The sequence below is a fragment of the Tauraco erythrolophus genome, chromosome 4 (assembly GCF_009769465.1).
Source record: "Tauraco erythrolophus isolate bTauEry1 chromosome 4, bTauEry1.pri, whole genome shotgun sequence".
NCBI lineage: Eukaryota > Metazoa > Chordata > Aves > Musophagiformes > Musophagidae > Tauraco > Tauraco erythrolophus.
The window spans coordinates 26,615,633-26,639,069 of record NC_141468.1 but is presented as its reverse complement, the minus strand read 5'-3'; the positions used below and the strand labels follow the sequence as shown (position 1 = coordinate 26,639,069).

Genomic DNA, 23,437 nt, shown 5'->3' with positions numbered 1-23,437 from the left:
ATGAAACTGTTCCTCTATGAAATGCAGCCAACAAAAAGATGACTACTGCAGCATGATCAGCTGTGTAAACAACTGATGCGTGCCCTGGACAATGGATAAACTGCATCATGTTGTTGAATGGATAACTCAGGGAGAACCACTAGGCTTGCTGGAGCAGAGGGACATGGGTCAAGGCCCTCTACCCTGCAAGGCTGGGCTGCTGGGGGACCGCTTGGGTGCCACATCAACATGTCAAGCAGAGCTGAAATGCAAAGAAGAGATGTGATACCATGTAGTCTAAACAGATTTCCTATTCATCATCTTTCTGACTGTTTCCTCTCTTCAATCAGATGCTATGAAGTGGAAGATGAGTTAACTATGCGTTTTTAGATAGTTATTTTAGTCACCAAGAGCTATGAAAACGCAATGAATGGAGATGATAGGATAGCAGAGCTCTGACTCTGTATGTTATGACATGTTGGAGGATGGTGCACCTAACAACCAACCTAAAATACTACTGTGCTTCATTTGGAAAATACAAAACAGATGAGTAGGAGAGGAGCTAAAAAGCTAAGCAGAGACAAGTACACAGGTGGAAAAGTTCAAGAAAAACATTTTCTAAAAGTTCCAGTGCTTGTCGATGCATGTTTCCCTGTAGCACATTTTAAAATGCAGGTACTTACAAAATACATCTTTCAACAGATATCCTAATTGATATTGTACAGAAGGCTGTAGATTAAGCTTAAAAGTACTTGCCTAAATAGATTATTCAAAAAAACATCATCTCTAATCACATTTCATGCTCTAACTGTACCATGACGAATTTCCTTTTTTGGAAACGTAAGTATCTCAGGTTGAATTCTTATCCATAAAGGGACCTGACATGGTTACCGTCAATTAATGCTGATATTAATTTCCTCAAAACGATACACAAATATTGAACCTCATTTCAAAACAAATAATTAGAAATTCCACTTAACACAAACAGGTACAAGGATGTTAAGCCTTTCCTTGTTTTAACAGTCTGCAATTACAATTAATTCATTCCTCCAACATCTTCCCTAGAAAGCAAATACAAAAAAAATATTTAAAAAAAGATTACTGCAAACTAACTTCAGCCACTTAGTACTGTTCATAAACAACATTAAATCTTCCATCACATTAGTTTGCATACCCAATGAGAGAAAGGAGATGTAGAAGAAAAAGTGAAATTAAGAATATTTACAGGTTCTTCCCTCCCAAAAATCTCATGTTTATCCAAGATTACATGACCCTATGTATTGCTAATAGAACTAGATCAGTCTAACAAAAAAAATAAATCTGCAAAATACACACTGTAAGATCATCAGAATCATTCACCTTTCATTACCTTCTTTCACTCATACTACTCAAAACCATTAATCCAGAATGCAAGAGCTGAAAAGCTGCTAGCATTTCCTTGACTTAAGAACCACATTAATTCCTAATTTATTTCTTATTTTGAAGTTGATTTTCAAGGAGACTGCAGGGAAAATCTGTTCAATTTTGCAACACTTAACCAAGGAAGGGAAGCACTATTCTAACACTTGGTGCCTGCAACATTGACAAAATGATGGCATGTTCCTGTTGGTCGAAACAACAGGTATGTGCAAATACAAAATAAAATTTGCATGTATTCCTAACCTCAAAATATTCCCCTCTGAAATGTTTTGGGTCACAAACTGTATTTTTACTAAATTTTAAAAAATTATTCCAAGATAATTCTTTCGCAAAATATATGGTGGATATTGAACGAAATTACTCAAAATATAAACCCATGATGAGAATAACAGACTACAAAAAGTACATGGTTGGTTCTGAAAACGTATTCATTAGACCTAAAGCTCTTATTGTACTACTCCTTTTTGAGCAGAAAATTATCATTTTTTTTTCATGAGGAGAAAAAATATAAGATCATCTTTAAAATGAACTACTTGTATTTAGAATCACAGAATGGTTAGGGTTGGAAGGGACCTCAAAGATCATCTAGTTCCAACCACCCGGCCATGGGCAGGGAAATCCTCCACCACACCAGGTTGCCCAAAGCCTCATCCAACCTGGCCTTGAACACTTCCAGGGATGGGGCATCTACAACTTCTCTGGGCAACCTGTTCCAGTGCTGCACCACCCTCATGTTGAAGAACTTCTTCCTTATATCTAATCTAAATCTCCCCTCTTTCAGTTTAAAGCCATTGCCCCTTGTCTTATCACTACATGCCCTTGGAAAAAGTCCCTCTCCAGCTTTCCTGTAGGCCCCCTTTAAGTACTGGAAGGCTGCGATAAGATCACCCCGGAACCTTCTCCAGGCTGAACAGCCCCAACTCTCTCAGCCTGTCTTCATAGCAGAGGTGTTCCAGCCCTCGGATCATCTTCGTGGCCCTCCTCTGGACCCACTCCAACAGTTCCATATCCTTCTTATGTTGGAGGCCCCAGAGCTGAACGCAGTATTCCAGGCGGGGTCTCACGAGAGCAGAGTAGAGGGGCAGAACCACCTCCCTTGACCTGCTGGCCACGCTTCTTTTGATGCAGCCCAGGACGTGGTTGGCTTTCGGGGCTGCCAGCGCACATTGACAGCTCATGTTGAGCTTCTCATCAATCAGCACTCCCAAGTCCTTTTCCTCAGGGCTGCTCTCAATCCATTCTCGACCCAGCCTGTACTTGTGCTTGGGATTGCCCTGACCCATGTGCAAGACCTTGCACTTGGCCTTGTTGAACTTCATGAGGTTTGCACACACCGACCTCTCCAGCCTGTTGAAGTCCCTCTGGATGGCATCCCTTACCTCCAGCGTGTCCACAACACCACACAACTTGGCGTCATCTGCAAACTTGCTGAGAGTGCACTCTATCCTACTGTCCATGTCACCAACAAAGATGTTAAATAGCACTGGCCCCAGTACTGACCCCTGAGGAACACCACTCGTCACTGGCCTCCACCTGGACATTGAACCGTTGACCACAACTCTTTGAGTGCGACCATCCAGCCAACTCCATATCCACCGAGTGGTCCACCCATCAAAACCATGTCTTTCCAGTTTAGAGACAAGGATGTCGTGTGGGACAGTATCAAATGCTTTGGATAAGTCCAGGTAGACGATGTCAGTTGCTCTTCCCTTATCCACCAATGCCGTAACCTCATCATAGAAGGCCACCAAATTAGTCAGGTTTGATTTGCCCTTAGTGAAGCCGTGTTGGCTGTCACCAATCACCTCCTTATTTTCTATGTGCCTTAGCATAGTCGCCAGGAGGATCTGCTCCATGATCTTGCTGGGCACAGAGGTGAGACTGACTGGCCTGTAGTTCCCTGGGTCTTCTTTTTTTACTTTTTTTTAAAATGGGGGCTATGTTTCCCCTTTTCCAGTCAGTGGGAACTTTGCCAGACTGCCACAACTTCTGAAATATGATGGATAGTGGCTTAGCAACTTCATCTGCCAGTTCCCTCAGGACCCGCGGATGCACCTCATCAGGTCTCATGGACTTGTCCACCTTCAGGTTCTTCAGATGGTCTCGAACCTGATCTTCTCCTACAGTGGGCGGTTCTTCATTCTCACAGTCCCTGCCTTTGCCTTCTGTGGCTTGTGGCTTGGGCCGTGCAGCTGGAGCTCTTGCCAGTGAAGACTGAGGCAAAGAAGTCATTGAGAACCTCAGCCTTCTTCATATCCCGAGTAGCCAGTTCCCCCGTTTCCTTCCAGAGAGAGCCTACATTTTTCCTAGATTTCTTTTTATCACTGACATATCTATAGAAGTTTTTCTTGTTGCCCTTGATGTCCCTGGCCAGATTTAACTCTATCAGGGCTTTAGCTTTCCTAACCTGATCTCTGGTTGCTATAATTGCTATAATTTGAGATAATTAAAAAGTAATAATAACATTGGAACAGAAAGACTCAATTTTCAAAATTTTGTTTGCAACAGAAAACTGTAAGAGAATGGAAATTCAGTTAGCAGTGTACCATATGTGTCTCAAATTTGACACAGTAAGATGCATTAAAAAGCTATTAAATGTCTCGTTGCTCCTGTTCTTGAAAGACATATGGTACACTTCATGTTAAAGGCAAAATCCTTTGCTTCAGTTATATTTCTTGAGATTTGTCTCCTCAATTTCAAAGCTTTTCTAAGCTGTTTTGTGCTGCTTTTTAAAAAAAAATTCTAAATAGAAGTTTACGGGAATCACTACTATACGTGGAGAATGGTACACCATCAGTTTCATGCCAATGGAGTTATTGTTTCCACCACTGTTCCACAAAGCCAGTCTGGATGAGTATCTGTGGGTCCAGTCTCTATGGATACACACATGCTTTCCAACACTGGTAGCACTTCTTGGCAGCATTCCTTTTCACAATGAAACATATAAGCTTTAGTAGTAGTCTTAATGTAGTTCACCACTTTTTCTTCAACATTTATTATATTCGCAGCCCAATCATTCCCATTGGGGAAAATATCTGTATTGGTATCAATCTTTTAAAAAAAAACACTAAGTACATTCCCTAAATTATTAGCTCTTCTCCTCTTTATTCCTGTATTTGAATTGTCTGCTTATTAGACTTAGTTCTAATTTAAAAATCACTCAAAAACCTCCAGTGTTAGAATGTTAGCCCAAGTCTCTCCACACTAGGGGGAACCTGGAGAGAAAAAAAAATTAGAGGTTTGAACATGAAATACAGAATCGCAAGAAAAGTTATTGAAGGGACAAAGAAATGTATTTCTACAGGGAACTAGGTTTGGCAGATCAGCCACGACTGTTTGGAAATCCTTGTATGACTTAAAACTAATTTGACAAGAGTCCAATGTTTTAACAAAGTATTTCCTGTTCCTATTAACGTTTTCTGGTCTTCCTCAAAGAAATCCTGAAGTGATGCTCTTTGTCAGTCAGCATCCGAACTTTTAGCACCATTAGTGGTTCCTTGAATCTAAGTCATCATCAACTCTTCATGTTAACCACTGCTAACAAACTAGCAAACACCAAAAAGAAACACTCCATTAACACATATGATGCACTCAGGAAAAACTAGATAGTTAAAATACAGGTTTTATGGGCCAAATATATGCATTTTGAGGAACTTTTTCAATTCATGGTATTTAGAGCCCTTCTAAATACTCTTGGACTGAGCCACAGCTGAAGTTCTCCTCATATCCAAACCATTCAAAGATAATCAGGTAAGGAATTTTTTTTTAAAGAATTCCTCAATTTCTTCTTCCCTTATAATTACAGTAACAATTATCATTTGCAACTCTCTACTGAAGTATGGTTTAAATTCACTTTTTTCCAATCATTAAACATATGCAATTTCATCTGTTGCAAATGCTAGTAAAAAGCGTAATTCAAAATAGTTTTTAGCACTAAATAGCTACATTAAAAGTATATTTCTGTCGAAAGATGAAAATCATCATTTAGCAGTGCCTACAACCTGAGAAAATATTGAAAATATTAAACAAAGAACTGCTTTTACATCTTCCAGCACATACCCCTTGAGTAACAGTTGTATTTATCAAACATCATAGCAAATTTAACTAATCGTATATGCGGGCAACACAAATATGATAATCTTATTTTCTACTGCAAAGCTTACAAAAAACCCATAAGATATATATAAAAGAGTTTGCATAAACTAAACTGTAGATAACCTTTGCCTTTTCTTTGTAAACGAATTAAATATGAGGCCCGTTAGGCCATGCACTACAAACTTTTAGAATCACAAAATCATCAGATTGGTTTGGGTTGGAAGAAACCTTAAAGATCATCTAGTATCAAACTCCCTTCCACGGGCAGGGAAACACTCCACTACATCAGGTTGCTGAAATCCTTATCCAGCCTGGCCTTGAACACTTCCAGGGACGGGGCATCTACAACTTCTCTGGGCAACCTATTCCAGTGCTGCACCACCCTCATGTTGAAGAATTTCTTCCTTATATCTAATCTAAATCTACCCTCTTTCAGTTTACAGCCATTACCCCTTGTCCTATCACTACACACTCTTGTAAAAAGTCCCTCTCCAGCTTTCTTGTAGGCCCCCATTTAGTATTAGAAGACTGCTAGAAGGTCTCCCCAGAGCCTTCTCTTCTCCAGACTGAACAACCCCAACTCTCTCAGTATGTCTTCATAGCAGAGGTGCTCCAGCCCTCGGATCATCTTCATGGCCCTCTTCCAGCCATGGACTCGCTCCAACAGCTCCTTGTCCTTCTAATGTTGGAGGCCCCAGAGCTGAACGCAGTACACCAGGTGGTATCTCACGAGAGCAGAGTAGAGGGGCAGAATCACCTCCCTCGACCTGCTGGCCATGCTTCATTGGATGCAGCCCAGGACGTGGTTGGCTTTCTGGACTGCAAATGCATATTACCAGCTCATGCTGAGCTTCTCATCAACCAGCATCCCCAAGTCCTTCTCTTCGGGGCTGCTCACTCTCAATCCTTTCTCTGCCCAGCTTGTACGTGTGCTTGGGATTGCCCTGACCCATGTGCAGGACCTTGCACTTGGCCCTGTTGGACTTCATTAGGTTCTCACAGGCCCACCTCTCAAGCCTGTCAAGGTCTCTCTGGACAGCATCCCTTCCCTCCAGCATGTCCACCACACGACACAGCTTTGTGTCATCAGTAAACTTGCTGAGGGTGCATTCGATCCCACTATCCATGTTGCTAACAAAGATGTTAAACAAACAGCACTGGTCCCAATATCGACCTCTAAGGAACATCACTTGTCATTGGTCTCCACTAGGACACTGAGCTGTTGATCGCAACTCTTTCAGTGCGACCATCCAGCCAATTCTTTATGCACCGAGTGGTTCATCTGTCAAATCCATATCTCTCCAATTTAGAGACAAGGATGTCATGTAGGACAGTGTCAAATGCTTTGCACCAGTCCAGGTAGATGATGTCAGTTGCTCTTCCCTTATCCACCAACACCATAACCAAGTCGTAGAAGGCCATCAAATTTGTCAGGCAAGATTTGCCATTAGTGAAGTGTCATGTTGGCTGGCACCATCACCTCCTTTTTACCACGTGCCTTAGCAGAGTTTCCAGGAGCATCTGCTCCATGATCATGCCAGGCACAGAGGTGAGACTGACTGGCCTGTAGCTCCCTAAGTCTTCCTTTTTTCCCTTTTTTAAAAATGAGGGCTATGTTTCCCCTTTTCCAGATGGTGGGAACTTCACCAGACTGCCATGACTTCTCAAACATGATGGACAGTGGCTTAGCAACTTCATCTGCAAGTTCCTTCAGGACCTGTGGATGCATCTCTCATCCCTCTTCTTATTTTCCAAGTTGGTATGGATGACATTAGGAAAAGAAACATCCGGACTATTAAGAAAGATCTCAGGGTTTTGGGAAGAATGTTGAAGGGATCAGGGGCCCAAGTAATATTCTCTCCTATCATACCGACTCTGGGACATGACACGGGATGGAAAACAAAGATCGAGGACTTAAATAATTGGCTACAAAAGTGGTGTGAGGAAAACAACCTAGGCTTCTTTAACCACGGGCTGACCTTAATGCCAGATCTTCTATCTAGGGACGGGGCGGGTTTGTCTCCACGGGGGAAAAGGCTGCTCACTACAGAACTAGCTGGGATCATCAACAGGGCTTTAAACTAGATGTGAAGGGGGTGGGGGGTATTGTCAGACTTAGAGGATTAACAGCCGAGGATGGCCCTCCATTGTCTGATGAAGGGAGTGTAGGCAGGTGCCTTCGGCCTGCTGCCTCAGTGATAGTAGGGGGTGATATGTGTAGTCAGGAGCAACACACAAGTTGCCCAGAGGTAATAGAGAATCCCAAAAATAACAGCTCAGGTAATAAAACTTCCCCCCCTAGGGGTGCAGTGGGGTCGAAAGCCCAACTTACGTGCTTCTATACGAACGCACGCAGTATGGGCAATAAACAAGAGGAACTGGAAGCTCTTGTTATCCGGGGAAACTATGATATAGTTGCCATCACTGAAACATGGTGGGATGACTCGTATAACTGGAGTGCTACCATGGATGGCTACAAACTCTTCAGGAGGGATAGGAGAGGTAGAAGGGGTGGTGGGGTTGCCCTATATGTAAGGGAAGGTCTAAACTGTTTAGAGTTAAATGTTGGGGATGACCTAGTAGAATGTCTGTGGGTGAAAATCAAAGGGGGGCCTATGAAGGCGGATATTGTAGTGGGAATTTGCTACAGGCCACCCTGTCAGGACAGTGAAACTGATGAGCTATTCTTTAAACAACTGGGGGAAGTCTCGCACTCACTAGCCTTTGTCCTTATGGGTGACTTTAACCTACCTGATGTTTGTTAGAAGTATAACATGGCAGTCAGGAAACAGTCTAGGCGGTTTCTGCAGAGTGTGGAGGACAACTTCCTATCGCAACTGGTCAGTGAACCGACTAGAGAAGGTGCTCCCCTAGACCTGCTGTTTGTGAACAGAGAAGGTCTTGTGGGAGATGTGAAGGTTGGAGGACGCCTGGGGCATAGTGACCACGAGATAATAGAATTCTCAATTCTAGGGGAAGTTAGAAGGGGGAACACTAAAACGGCCAAGCTGGACTTTGGCAGAGCTGACTTTGGGCTGTTTAGAAGTCTGATTAACAAAGTCCAATGGGAGATAGCTCTCAAGGGTAAGGGGGCGCAGGAGGGTTGGTTACTATTCAAAAAGGAAATTCTGGAGGCACAGGAGTGAGCTGTCCCTGTGTGCCGGAAGTTGAGCCGCCAGGGTAGAAAACCAGCTTGGATGACAAAGGAGATTTGGGAACATCTCAAAAGAAAAAGGGATGTCTATAAGTCTTGGAAGAATGGGCAGGCATCCAGGAATCAATACAGGGAGGAAGTTAGGACGTGTAGGGAGATAATCAGGGAGGCAAAAGCCCAATTGGAACTTAGACTAGCCAGCTCTGTAAGGGACAACAAAAAGTCTTTCTATAAATATATTAATAACAAAAGGAGGGCTAAAGATCACCTCCAGCCCCTACTGGACTCAGAGGGTGCGTTAGTCACTAGGGATGAGGACAAGGCTGAGGTCCTTAATGCCTTCTTTGCCTCAGTCTTTAATAATAAGGTTAGTAGTTCCCAGGTGAGCTGGCCTTCGGTGTCTGAGTGCAGGGAGGGAGAGCAAATCGAAACTCCTGTGATCCCAGAGGAACGGGTCAAGGAACTGCTCCTCCGGCTGGATGCCCACAAGTCTATGGGGCCTGATGGTATCCACCCGAGAGTCCTGAGAGAGCTGGCGGATGTCATTGCCAAACCCCTGTCCATTATCTTTGGACAGTCTTGGCTCACTGGGGAAGTTCCGCTGGACTGGAGGCTGGCGGATGTTACCCCCATTTACAAAAAAGGGCGGAAGGAGGATCCAGGGAACTACAGGCCTGTCAGTTTGACCTCGGTGACGGGCAAAGTCATGGAACAGGTTATCTTGAGTGCTATTAATGAGCACATACAGGTTAACTGGGTGATCAGGCCCAGTCAACATGGGTTTATGAAAGGCAGGTCTTGCCAATCAAACCTGATCACCTTCTATGACAGGGTGACCCGCCTGGTTGACGAGGGAAGGGCTGTGGATGTAGTTTTCCTAGACCTCAGTAAAGCCTTTGATACAGTTTCTCATAGTGTTCTGGTTGAGAAACTGATAACTGCTGGCCTGGATAGGCACACCCTCCTTTGGGTTAAAAACTGGCTGGACGGCCGGGCCCAAAGAGTGGTGGTAAATGGGGCTAAATCCGGCTGGAGGCCGGTCACCAGTGGGGTTCCCCAGGGCTCAGTGCTGGGTCCAGTTCTGTTTAACATCTTTATCAATGACCTGGATGAGGGGATTGAATGTACCCTCAGTAAATTTGCGGACGACACCAAGCTGGGAGGCTGTGTCGATCTGCTCGAGGGTAGGGAGGCCCTTCAGAGGGATTTGAACAGACTGGATCGTTGGGCTGAGGCCAATGGCATGAGCTTTAATAAGGCCAAGTGCAGAGTCCTTCACTTGGGGTATAAAAACCTCAAGCATCGCTATAGGCTCGGGGAAGAGTGGCTGGAGAGCTGCCTGGCAGAGAAGGACCTGGGGGTGTTGGTTGACTACCGGCTTGATATGAGCGAGCAGTGTGCCCAGGTGGCCAAAAAGGCCAATGGGATACTGGCGTGTATCAAGAATAGTGTGACCAGCAGGAGCAGGGAAGTGATCCTGCCCCTGTACTCGGCACTGGTGAGGCCGCACCTGGAATATTGTGTCCAGTTTTGGGCCCCTCGCTTTAAGAGAGATATTGAGCTCCTGGAGCGAGTCCAAAGAAGGGCGACTAAACTGGTCAAGGGGCTGGAAAATAAAACTTATGAGGAGCGGCTGAGGGAGTTGGGGCTGTTTAGCCTGGAGAAGAGGAGGCTGAGGGGAGACCTGATTACGGCCTATAAATACTTGAGAAAAGATGGTGGGGAGGTGGGGGAAGGACTCTTTACATTAGTGATGGGTGATAGAACAAGAGGAAATGGGCATAAGCTTAGTCAGGGGAGATTCAGGTTGGATGTTAGGAAGTATTTCTTCTCTGAAAGGGTTGTCAGCCACTGGAATAGGCTGCCCAGGGAGGTGGTTGAGTCCCCATCCCTGGATGTGTTTAAGAATAGGGTGGATGATCTACTTGAGGATATGGTTTAATGGGGATTAGGGATGGTTGGACTCGATGATCTCTAAGGTCTTTTCCAACCTAGAAATCTATGAATCTATGAATCTCATCAGGTCCCATGGACTTGTGCACTTTCAGGTTCCTTAGATGGTCTTGAACCTGATCTTCTCCTACAGTAGGAGGTTCTTCATTCTCACAGTCCCTGCCTTTGCCTTCTGTGATTTGGGCAGTGGGTTTTATATGTCTTTTCTTTCATTTGAAATACACATACGGATGGAGTTTTCTATTAAGGTCACCTTTTTAGCCAGTTTGGAAGAAAAAATCCCAATGCTATAGGTATAAATATCAATAATGTTTCTATTAGTTTGTATAAGTGGTGTTATTAATTAGAAAATAACGTTTTGTAATTCTTCTACGCATACCAGTAAAACACGACCTTTCAGCTACTTGCTTATAGATCGGTTCTAGCAGAGCCTGACTCAGCTCTACACACAGCACCAACTGGCAACACACTAAGCTTGCACTGACAAAATTATTTTACAAGTTTTTTTTATCCTCAGGCAGAAAAATTTTCAAAAGGGTTTGATAAAAAGAACTAAGAACAAAGGTTGTCACATAAGGATTACAGATATTTCTCTTGTTTGAGTTTGGTTTTTTTTCAGGAGAACCCTATCAACCTGACACAGATATACAAATACAGAGAGCAGCATTTTGTCCTCAACAAATCATTTTTGTATTAAAGAGTCTTTTTTTTTTGCAATTTTACACTTGCCTGAAACAAAGCTAGAACTGTATTACAAAACTATCAGTCAAAATTAAAAAATAGAAATGAACAGAAGTACCTCTTTGATAAAGAATGAACAAGAGTAAAAAGGACTTTGACGGAAGTCCAAGGAACACTCAAGTTTGTGAACGCTTTTCAGGTTTCTGATGTGGTTTTCTGATGTGTTCTCCACTCAAGCTCCTGATGTGTTTCGTATAGTTACCAGAACTCTTGAACTTATGACGCACAGAATAAATTTTTAAAAATGGCCAGCAATTAAAAAGGAATTGAAATAAGTTTCTTACTTAAAAATTTGTTGCGATATGCATCTTCATGCTGTACTAGAAGCATTACTTGAAGCAAAACAAAGCACAGGACATTTATTTACTGTGTGACATTAAATGGCACCTTTGCTGCTACTGCAGCAGCTCCTCAAAGCCTCTCACACAAAAGCTTATGAGCAACTCTCATTGCAGTCAACAGCTCTCACCCATTTCTTGAAGCCCTTCCTGTTCCACAGGAATATAAATATTCCCCATTTCAGCCATTAGCGTGAGCAATGTTCTCTGGGAACAGCTCACACGGCCCTCAGTAGTTCTATTGTATTCTGAAGCCGCACAGTGCATCACATCGAGAATTAGGGATAGTTTGATGAAGGTGCAAAAAACTTCTGACAGTTTGGAGAACAGCTTCCACAACTACATATTTTAGGAACAAAGGCTTATGCCTAGTAGGAATTCACATATGTTAAGACCAACACTGTTTGCTTCTATACCCTGGAGCCGCAGAAAAAACCCATTGTTTCAGATATGATGTTCTCACTGCACTTATGAGTGTCTGGAAAGAAAAAAAAAAAACCTACTCCAAAAATTATGAAGATGATGTTTAGATTAGGTTTAGTCTGATCAACTAGTCAGATTACAATAACAAGATCATTTGGGGTCAAAAATAAATAGCTTATGCAGTAGCTTCATACACCTAATAGTACACATTAATTACTTTTACGCTAGTTGAATAAAATTACTGCATTAGCCATTGAAACAGCATTTATATTCTAAGAAGAGACTAACAGTTACCAACGCATTTTAGTAACTACTTTTAATAACTATTGACTGCTGAACATGAGTGGAAACTGAGTCACTTACTAAGATTTCCTCAGTATTTTGCTATCAGAAGTATTTCTTATGATTTTAGAAAAAAAAGAATCAATTATAAGATTGGCTTTCAGGTCTTCTGTCTCCCTCATTTTCTTTCACCCCCTAGAAATATCCTCCAGGTGCTATTTTGATTTTTACTCAATGAAATTATTAGAGCTAAAGGGCTATTTTCTTTATCTGTGTAAGTCTTCAGAAAAGAGACCTTACCTTCAGGTAAAAGCAAAAGATACTCAAATTGTAAGAGATCACATTAATAAACATCTATTTCTCTATTTAAGTATTTCTGTTACGATTTTGTTAATCAGAGGTTCCTTCTTCTAAAAGTATACTACACTGACTAGGACATTTCCCTAATTCAGAGAGAAAAAATAATGCCAAAATAAAAAAAAATCCTAAATTTTTGTTAAGAGCAAGTATTTTTTATTTGTTTTTAAAACCTCCTTTAAACATCACATTACATTAAGGTGAGAAAATGAAACAAAATTTAAATTAATAAACTGTCAATGTCTGAAGAGGCATAATCTTCATGTAATATTTTTCTTTTTTTTTTCTGTAATATCATGTCTACTACCCTTCTGGAGTATATTAAGCTATGAGTTCTTGTTATGAAGAGTAATGGTTCCGAAACTATCAAAGCTGATCTCTTTAGAAAGTTTACTTTTCTTCAGCTCTTTTGGGCAACGTCACAGCTGCACATTGGACATTTCCCACAGCTTAGCAACCAGCTATCTGTAAAAAACCACCAAAACCCAAACTCTTGTGAATTAAAATGTGTGCTACTTCTCTAGGCTATCATGCTTGTATGCATACTACACAACACTGTGCACTGGGATTTGTTTCTTTGCCTCCTTTCTCAAATTGGCACAAGCAATTGCCTGAAGTCTTCCCAAATTTCTGTTCCTAATGGCTACACATTTCACAGACTCATGTACTGCAATGTTCACGCCTTGGGCAGAAGAACAAACAGAGCTATAGTGACAATCATCATAAAAAATCCACAAAACTATTGCACCCAGAAGCAGTGTTTTCTCCTGGATTCATTTATCAAAGTTATCCAGACGCCCTTTTGGAACAAGTATATTTATCCTCCTTTCAAGGCTGACAACAGCAACAATAGTTTCTGCACCCTGGTGAGACACAGCAAGTTATATAGTGCTGCTTGTATGAGCACAGTTGTGGATTACTTTAGCAACAGCTCTACTTGCTACAGCCACTGCCATCTTCTCTTTAGAAGTACAGTCTCCCCTTCTACCAAGCCCAAGTTCACTGGCTGTCTGAAGTGTGTTGAGGGACTCTGTGCAGCATAGTATTGGACCTCAGGAAGTACCAGCACACTGGAGGGGTCATTCTCCAAATATCACCTGGATGTACAACTTCAAAGTGGTCCAACTTCCTTCCTGAGTGACTTTGCTCACACAGGCAATTAACGTTCACGTGGTTCAAGATCTGTGTGGGCAGATCCACAGCCACGTATTCAACAGTAGCAGCCAGAAAGAGGCAAATCCTCTTCCCCAAAGATAAGACTCAAGTACCTTCATGCTGGACCCTGCAGGAGGGTAATACAAGCAAGTAAATACAAAAAATGACTTCTCGTCTTCCAGTTGTCTACAGCAGGGAGAAATTAGCTGATAAACAGATAAAACAACAACAGAAATAGATCTGCATATTTCAAAATGTTGTGATGCTTGATTTGTTTGAAACATAAGAAACAGCTTGCTGTCAAAAGGTCTCAGTAATTCTGTGTTTAATAACGGGACTGGGACATCCGACGTGCTGCTTGGGAGAAAGCACCATTCCCTTTGCATATTGCTTTCCTCCTGGCTAGGATATAAGTCTGCTGTAGACAATGCCATGAGGTCTGAAATCACACCTATACAGTCCGCTCATTGTTCCTTTTAACTGTGGAAATAAATGTATAAATGTCACTGGAGACTGAGCAGTTTCTGTACAGGCCTAGGCTTTTCTATTCAACAGCTCTCTCCTGCTAAAAAAGCCGTATTATCTCTGTAGATGCTTCTCAAGACCTTTCAGATACAGAACAAAGAACAGACTGCATAGAATGGATCTAGAATCAATCAGTAAGTTCAATAGTTCCAAAACAGAAATGGTTCTCCAGCTGTCAGCCTGCCCAAGGGAAGATGTTAATTACCATCATAGCAAGAGAAACCTAAACTCCATGCTAGACATGAGAAGTTTCCAACATCCATCTCTGTAATGTATTCACTGATATAGACCATAAACACAAAGGGAGGGAAAAGAGTTTTATACTTTGAAGTACACATTTGTTTGCTTGCAAGTTAAATGTAGGGGTTGTCTTGTCATCAAGCCAGGCAAGTTGCCAACTACCCATTCTTTGGCAATTAAAGCAGACATGAAACTATTTCAGCATAGAGATACAAAGCAGAAGTTTTCCTCGATCATATAAGGAACTTCTTCCTCCATGGTGTAAGGCTGCATCATGCTTACTGTCCTTGGTTATACTCATCATCATCTACTTGATAGAAGTATAAGTCATTTGCAAAGACTCTTTTTGCCAAAGTACATCTTTTTGGTTACTAACGTGAAATTCAGCAAGCGTTAGGAGCTTATCAACACGTTCCTTCCAGAGTACCTTGCCTCTTTACAAAAGAGCCGAAAACTTGCTCCCCAGTATGCTGATCATGCCTGACCAGAACTCCTTCCTTTGGGGAACAATGGAAAGTTTCACGTGGTGAGAATTTCAAAGGGTCTATTTTACCCGACTGTCGTGGTTTAACCCGGCCAGCAATTAAATGCCACGAAGTCGCTCACTCACCCTCCCCCACCCCTGGGGACAGGGAAGAGAATTAAAGGGGAAAAGGGAAGAGGACTCATAGGTTGAGATAAGAACAATTTAATAATAACATAAAATTTAAAGTAATAGTGATAAAATAATAATAATATATGAATATATATATATAAAATAATATATATAAACAAGCGACGCACAGTGTAATTCCTCACCAGCTGGTGACCAACGCCTGTCCTGTCCCAGCAAGCGATCCCGAAACAGGTAAGTCCTGACACTGCAATCTCAGAGGAGTGAGACGCCCGGAAAGAGAGAGTGAGAGAGAACTCTGAGAGACTGAGAGAGTCCCACAGAAGAAAGTGAGAACTACTTCCCAGTCAACACCCATCTATATACTGGGCATGACACTGCATGATATGGAATATTCCATTAGCTCGTTTGGCCCTCAATCCTAAGTCTAAGTTCAAATCACAAGGGGAGTTGTGGACCCTTTGTCCCAGCTGTGCTCCCCCCAGCCTGTTGTGCTCCGGCACACTGGCAAGAACACGGGAAGCTGAAAGGTCCTTGATGTCTCAATGCCAACTATAAACATCAGTGTGCTGTCAGGATTCTTCTCATTGCAAATCCCAGACCAAATCCAAAACCGAGCTCTTCTAGTTGCTAAAATGAAAAACTAACTCTGTCCCAGTCAAAATCAGAATGCTACCATAAGCCAGAAGGCGGCTGTTAACATGAATATGTAACACAGCACGCCTTACAGATAACACCGAAAAAGGCTTACTTTCACCGCACTATTGGTCCCATTAATTTTCCAGAACAAATTCCAGAAGGAAGGTGTCTGTCCCTGACTATGAGGGAAGAAGATGAAGAACAAGAAAAGCAGCTAGAAATAATAAAGCAGAAAGAAAAAGGAAACTGAAGATCAAAAGAAACTGACTTCAAAAAGGAAACATATATACACAAAAACAATGAGCAGCAAACACAGTCATGCCTGAAGTATTACAAAAACCACTTACTTAGCATACTTATTTATTCCACAATCACAGATGATGATTAGTTTATGCATAACTACCTCCTTTGTTACCCGTAAACTTGAGGAAAACCACATAGCTGTTCAAAATCAATAGCCCATGTTTCTATTTGCCTTGCTAAGGAACTCCTCAATTTGCTGACTTTTTGGTGTTTGTTTAGTGCTGTACAAAATACAACAAAACACAGCACTTTATCTCTTACAACAGTGTTTATCTCTTAGGATACAGTCGTTCTAAATATAAGATCCAATTTCTTGCATTAACTTTGAGAAAAAGTGAGGTAAATGGGCAAGTAAAGTAAGGAAGGGAAAACAGTCCTTCATGGCATTTTCCTCTACAGTCACTTGTGGTTCTAATTTTTATTCCACTTGACTGAAAAGTGGAGGTTATGTAAGTGACAGTTTTCATCATTGGTATTGCACTGGGCTCATTTTGTCAGAGATGAAAAGAACTGGCTACTTCATTTCCCTATTACCATTAATGTTGTTTTGCATTAACCATTTTCACCCAAGCATGGATTAGTAGCTTTTAGTTTGAACAAACACACGACTATATCTGTATTTTTAAACATAATACCAGGCAGCCTATAGTCAGAGTTGCCCTCCTGAGACCCTTTTGGTCCCTATTCCCCACCACCACCCTAAATACTTTCATTTAAAATGAGGAGGACACCGGTTTAAAATATATTTTTTTACTCATCAAGATCACTTTTTCATTTCCAATTTATATATTCTGCCAGTGCAGATGAATGCTCAAAATGCACATAAGCAAACAGAAATTGGACTGACGCCTCCTGAAATGTCATCACATAACATTATTTTTTTTTCTGTCTCTGTTTTAGCAACTAAAAAAGTGTCAGTAAACTGACAATTTAAGCAATTAACCTGCCACTTCTTTCTGTGTACTATTAAGTTTTGGCAGTTACTTTTTTGGTGGGGTGGAAGGGGCACTGTTGGGCAGGGAGAAAGGTTAAAGCATTGAGTTCACTCTGTGGTCTAAGGAAACGAAAGGAATTGACATACCATGAATAATGCAAAACTTGGACAGTCACCGGAAAAACAAAGAAAAGAGTAGACTCTCTTAAGCCTTGCAAGGCTTACTGACAATGTCCCATCTTTTAGTATAGTATCTTTCTCCTATTATGATACTCAAGATTTAAGGAAGCCCTACATACACACATAGGAAAACTCAGCTGCTTTCCATCTAAGAAAAAAAACTTCTTTTGCATCCCATGAAGGGTAACATCGTTTTAATAGTATTTTTGAGAACTAGATGTAGTAGGCAGAAGTGGCAGAGAAAGATCTCTGATAAAGAACCACAGCTGTGTACTTCCCACCTCAAAATCAAAAAGAAAGGCTGTCTGCATCTACCTTCTCCTGTACAACCCAACAGCTGCTAGGATAAACCACTCTCATGGTTTAAAAAATAATTCTATCCTTACTAAATTGATAAGAGGTAAGAACAAATAGGCTGAATAGGAGAAAATAAGGTAAAAACTGCTGTAGGCATCAAGAGCTGTACGATTGGAGGCAAGTAAATAAAGAGGTGCAAACCAGAACATTAAAGCAGTAAAAGCCCGTCTAGTTCATAACTTAGCAATGTCTAAACTCTCAACAAAGAGAAAAACGAAAAGTCTCAGTATTGTGTCTCCATCTGTAATTATGCGCTAAGAGAAAGGAACCATTGAGAGCAGAATAAGGACAAACAGTCCTACAACCCATGTTTACCTGCGCAACTCACCCATTTTAGACACCTTTCCATGTGCTGGGAAAGGGCACATTCACCCAGAGGACAACACAGAGCACTTAACGCAGGCTCTGCTCTGAGGCACTACCTGGAGGAATCTTTCTCTCCACAATGAGGACAGAGAAGCTCACAAATATTCATTGTCCAGACTGTTCCACAAAGCATCTCAAGGCAAGGGGTGCAAATGCTTTCTGAAAGTTTCTGAACAGGCCAAACAGAAGACTTCAAATGATTTGGGGAGGAAAAGGATGGAACAATACAGTCAAGTTTACGTGCAAGCTGATGTGATAGGTAATACTTGCTTCATGATGACAACATATTTGCTGTTATGGAATTGCCTCTCTGCCCCTGCAAAAAGACAATCCGTACTTCAAAGTGTTTCTGTTTTAAGAGGAAGACATGAATAACGGAATACGAGTGGAAATCAGGCAGGGACAATGCCTCATGAAAGCAGGACCATTTGGGGAATTGTTTGTTTTGTTTGTAGGCTTAAAATGCATTATTATTTGTCTGGACATTTCTCTTAAAGCAATACCATCTCATCACTCATTACAACGCATTTCTATTTTGGGAAGTGGTACATAGGTTACACAGAGCTGTTGGACACCAAGCCATTGGCATGTAGGACTTAGCTGTTAACTGGAGTCTTATAAATACTTTTATTCCAATACCACTTTCTTAAAAAGTCAGTCTTTATTATAAATAAATTCCCTTCTCTCCCCCCATTATAAAGTGAAATCTTTGTGTGTCAAAACCCAACAATACATTTTCCTCGATTAATTTTTCACAAGGGTGATCAATTCATGGTGTGGGTAGAAAAGTTATAATATACATAAAAGCTTCAAAATGCATTCTGAATCTTAAATCCTTCTTTAGATTTAATAATCACCCAGCTGGCTACACTTCAGACAGCAATGCTTCAATGGGAAGATTAATGAACATTTGGTCTGCAGATTAATCCCTCTAGATTTTCGCATGCAAAGTGCAAACTTTTATAAATTAGACTATTTTTATGCATTCCAATTATATGTCAAGGTCCAAATAGCTTTAATGGTAACTTTGAGGCTTCTTAGTCATAGTTTGCTCTCTCTTTACAGTACTTCAGTTTTTTAAAACATTAATTCACTCCACTACAGTATTCTCTAGACCATTTTAAAGATTCCTTTTCAACATATCATCCTAAGCCAGAAACATCTTCAATTTCTTATTTATTTATTTTATACAATCATCAGTTATTTTGCCTTGCTAGCAGTATATTCTACAGCAAGGATTTAACTGAGCAAACAATTTAAGACACGAAATTGAACAGTAACTCCCCTACAGCCACACTGGTCAATTACTGCCTCTACCTTTTACAGCAGCAATTGCTACCCACCGAGCTCCCACCACCCCAACCTCCGTGGTGCCCACACTGTTTAAATATTGTATAAATCCAAAATTATGGTACAGTTGAGGTAAGAAAATCTGCACCCAGGTTGGGACAACAGGGAAGATGTTGTCCCAGCAGCTTTGTCCTCCTCCCTCAGCATTTCCACACTAACACGTTCCCTTTACCATGCTTCTAGAGGGAGATGCTGTTAACAACAGAAATCTATTATCAGTCCACTGTATTTCAAGATCCTGCAGACAGTTTTGTTGGACAATTACATGTAGAAGCAGGAAAAAAGAAACAAAAATCTTCATAGAGCTCTTATAATTAATCCTCCCTCAAACTCCTCCAAAACCCAGATCCTTTTTGTTTCACAGTTCCCAGCAATGTGTACAGGGTAGAGAACTGAGGACAGAAAAAGAAAGGAAAACCACCATCACCATGACGTTGAAAAGTCTTCTTTCTCCAGTTTGCTCCTAGTCCAGTTTCAAATTTGCAGTAAAAAGACTTCATTCTCTTTCTCTTCTCTCTAATTATAGGGAACCAGTTTCAATAAACTAGAAAGATACAGGAAGATATGCTTATTTTTTAGCTTTTTCTTATAAATGCTAGTAGTTACTACACAGATATTCCAAAATGTTTTCAAGAACAAGGCAAGAGCTTTGGCAAGAAATGCAAATGGTATACAAGTCAAATGTAAAAAGCAAACAAACATTAACCTCCTGCTGTAAAAACAGTGCTACTTATGCCAAGATAAGGCTCAAGTTATTTGGTTATTGTGACTAGTCTATTAGTCAACATCCTAATGCATTTTTAATGTGCAGAGAGAACAGTGCACCTCTCTTGTCACCTCTAAGGCTCAATCCTAAACACTGCAAACCCAAAGTCTGATTGCAAATTCTTCTCATTTTAGTTTTCGTTTTGTTATTCCATTCAATCTTTAGTCATAATTCCACTAATGCATAAGACTGTTCATTTTTATTATAGCTTATTCTAGATTATTCTGAAAACATATTTCCCGCTTACTTATCTAAGAAGCAGACTTGCCCTGATCTAAGTAGTTTTTATAGAAAAGGTAACTCAATTCAGTGTCAGGCTATTTGGAAACACTTGCACTATTCGTCTGCCAACTTCTGAAACACATTACTCATACCAAGAGCCTTCTGCCATCTTCAAACACAGATTTTCTAATTTGATGCTCTGAAAAGCCCAGGATAATCCCTCAAGGCTTTTTATTTTAATCATAAATTTTATGACAGTCAGAAACAAACTCCTTATCACGGCCACTTCTATGAATGTTGGTACCTTCCAAGACACTTCTATTATAAACAGATTACTTTGGAATTTGCATACACATCTTAATCACTATTTAAGTAATAATAAAAAAAAAAACAATTAGTAAAAAAGAAATAAGCTATGTATTTAGAATTTACATTGTTAGTGTTGCTGCAGAATTAATGTTTCCACTCAATGAAACAACTCGGATTATCATAGAATCATAGAATGGCACAGGCTGGAAGGGACCTCAGAGATCATCTAATCCAACCTCCCTGTCATGGGCAGGGACGCCTCTCAACTAGACCAGGCTACTCAAGGCTCCGTCCAACCTGGCCTTGAACACCTCCAGGGAGGGGCATCCACAACTTCTCTGGGCAATTTATTCAAAAGTCTTACCACCCTCACACTGAAGAATTTCTTCCTAAAATCTAATCTAAATCTGTTCTCCTTCAACTTAAACCCATTTCCCCTTGTCCTATCAGTGGTCACTCTTGGAAAAAGTCCCTCCCCAGCCTTCCTGTAGGTTCCCTTCAGGTATTGGAAGGCAGCTATTAGGTCCTCCCGAATTCTCCTCTTTTCAAGGCTGAACAATCCCAGCTCCCGCAACCTGTCCTCGTAACAGAGGTGCTCCAGTCCCTGGATCATCTTTGTGGCCCTCAACCTTTACACTAAGAATTGAGCCCATAAATCATGAAATAAGCAAAATGTTAGTGAATTTGAACAGGTAAGGGATAAAGATTAAGAGAGGAACAAAACTATAACAGGACGCAGTCTACTAGAAGTTAAGCCTAATGCTTGCTGCAGCCACAAAGTCAGTACATAGCTGCCCAACAAGAGAAAAAGAGAAGTGAACTCTCTATTGCCAAGTTAAGGAGGAAAGAGATTTTACAAGATTGTTAGATATAAACTATGAACTCAGCACGCTGGAATACACCTGCGTAGCAGCACTGCCACATCCCAGAGCACATGTTGTGGAGCAGGTACAGCTAGAGAGACGCACGGATGTACGACACTGCACACAAGCTACAGCGAATACAAGCTGCCTCCACATTACCTGGGGCTGCCCTTGCGCTCCTCACCCAGCACATCCAATTGGTTTTGGCAGGAACTGCTTCGCACGCTGACAGAGCCAAGTTCAACATCTTTAACTTCCAAGATAATAGATATTTTGACAGGTTGCATTTGGAATCTGTCTGCGTTAAATTATACCAAAAAACCTTGGAGCTTCCAGGCAGAGAGCAAGGTGCAGCACCACTCTTGTAATCAGGAAGCAATTAAAGCTGCAATGTCGTCAAGTGAGAGACTGGCAGTGAAACGATCACAGAGGCAGCACATAAATACATTGTCAAAAGGGATAAAAACTTCACTGTCACTCTCAGCCTTTGATCTTTTGTGATGCAAAGAACAACTGACACCAAAATAAAACAACATCCAGCTGAGCAGCCACTGCCAGGTTTGAACAAACTCTAAATTAAAACTTCAGCAAAGGCAGTTATGTTTTAATGTCAGCAACAGAAATGGATTTATATTGAAGTTTGCCCAGATTTTGGCTTTGATTTGAACAAAGATTCATGATAGTTTTCCAGCAATTCTTCCCAGTACTCAAATAAAAACAAGACACAACTTTTGTAACAGTTGCCTTTGCCCATGTCATTTGAGATAAGACTCTACACCAACTTTTGTCCCACCTTCCATCTAAATTGAGCACATGAGAAAATATCAAAGCTTTCAAATTCCAAAGCTATGTTTTATAAAAAAAAACATTTGAAGGTCTTCCCCAACCTGGTGTGTAGCAGCCACCGAAACACAGATGGGTCCCTTTTCTCTTGCCTGCCCAGACACACTCAGAAGTAACCCCTGAACTGAACAAAGGCATTAAACCAGATGCATCCTCCTGTTTTCTTCATGAAAAACACTGTTTATGAACAGTACCCATTTATTACCATTATGCCCATGAAGTTATCCGGTAAGCAACTCATAATGTGAGAAAAAAGGCAGTTTTGTTATACGTTGTCCAATACCGCATGGTTCCGGTCCAGAAGTAGCTTAGCTAACCCTAATTTGCTAAAATTTTCTAGATATTATGCTCATATTCACTATGCTTCATGTAGTGGTTTTTTGTTTGCTTTTACTTTTAGAATGAACCTGAGGCTGGGCTTCCATTCTGCAGCATTATTCAGGGAAGAAACAACTGAAAGATTGGAGAGAGCTTCAAAATAATCCATTATACTGAACAGACTTTAGTCTAAACGCTATATAAGCAATATGAATTTCTGATTCCAACACAGCCGTAGAGAAGAAATCAATTTCATCAACCTAAAACCCAATGGAACGGAGTTATCGACTTTCTCATCTTTTTAGATGACATCTTCTGGTATTTCAATTAGGATCAGAGGACAGTAATTTAGTTTTTTCCCATTTTATCTAGTTGGGAACTCTGGGAACATTGCAGGAAAAAAGTTACATTTTCTAATCTGTGCAAATAGGAGTAGGAAAGAAAGGTACTATAGATCTGTACCGCAAGTACACAGAGGTGGCTTCTCCTCTGACTTTTCCTTTTTCATTCCTGCAGGTGTTTAATTGGGTTCAGTTCACTTTGTGTATGTAAGAATTATGAGCTCCACTGCACATGGAGCACTGTCATGGTTTGATGTGGAGGGGGGGGTGGTTCTGGTGGCAGGAGAGGGGTTTTGGTCCCTGTGACCTCCCCGGTTTTGGAACCGGGTTAGGCTTAGTTCTGGCCACCAGATCAGACTGCCATCCCCCTCG

General features: G+C 41.2%; 1 protein-coding gene across 16 annotated transcripts in view; it reads right to left on the bottom strand.

The window, feature by feature from the left end:
• The window catches only part of CADPS2 (calcium dependent secretion activator 2), a 333,015-nt gene that overhangs the window by 218,820 nt on the left and 90,758 nt on the right, over positions 1–23,437 (bottom strand). The gene's annotated exons all lie outside the window — the stretch shown is intronic.